The 684-nt window shown below is 36.5% G+C and overlaps 1 long non-coding RNA gene across 1 annotated transcript in view; it reads right to left on the reverse strand.

Annotated features, from left to right (window-relative positions):
- LOC102213465 (uncharacterized) overlaps window positions 1-365 on the reverse strand; it is a 4544-nt gene extending 4179 nt beyond the window's left edge. Inside the window, exon 1 of the long non-coding RNA XR_001290187.1 lies at window positions 292-365. This is a non-coding gene — a long non-coding RNA (uncharacterized LOC102213465). The remainder of the gene's footprint in view (window positions 1-291) is intronic.
- Between the last annotated feature and the right edge of the window lie 319 nt (window positions 366-684).

Raw genomic sequence — 684 nt, forward strand, 5'->3', positions numbered from 1 at the left:
GTTCATACTCATGTTTATTTCTGCTCTTTACCTACCAGGCAGCTCTACTGTGGCAAATCACACTTAAGGTCTTAACTTCAGAGTAACAGCCTCTGCAACAAAAACACAAAACTAGATTGCAGACTGGTGTTTGAATACTCATGGCTGCTGGTAAAATGTGAGTTTATAACTTCACTATATTCACATTAAACTAAAATGCAGCAAACAGAATAAAAGGATTTTATAAGATTTTTCTTACAAAACGTTTCTCTCATAGACACACAAACAGAAAAGATTACAGTCTCCATTTACCTTTCTGTCTCCTTTGGTAAAGTTCACACCAGAGCAAAGTTCTGCAGACATTCAGACATTTTACAGCTTTGTCAGCATCACTGACAATAGACAACACTGAAAAATGAGGAGGGCTTATAAACTGCCTCACTTCCTCAGAATCTCACTTTTTTTAAACTATGGGTAATTCACTTCCCTTTCTGCGCTGAGAAAAAAAACACTAATCTTTCATATCATCACCACATCACTTGCTGATATACAGAATACCTTACTAATGTTGAACTGCTCGTGGAAACATGCATTCAGACTGAACTATTAAGAAGTAAAGAACAAAAAAGAAAACCCACACCACTAATCAACCAGAGGGACTGGGGGGTTTTTTTCCAGTTATTTCTGTGTTGCAAAATATGTTGT

Source organism: Pundamilia nyererei, unplaced genomic scaffold (assembly GCF_000239375.1).
Source record: "Pundamilia nyererei isolate P.nyererei 1_Seehausen unplaced genomic scaffold, PunNye1.0 scaffold00725, whole genome shotgun sequence".
Taxonomy (NCBI): domain Eukaryota; kingdom Metazoa; phylum Chordata; class Actinopteri; order Cichliformes; family Cichlidae; genus Pundamilia; species Pundamilia nyererei.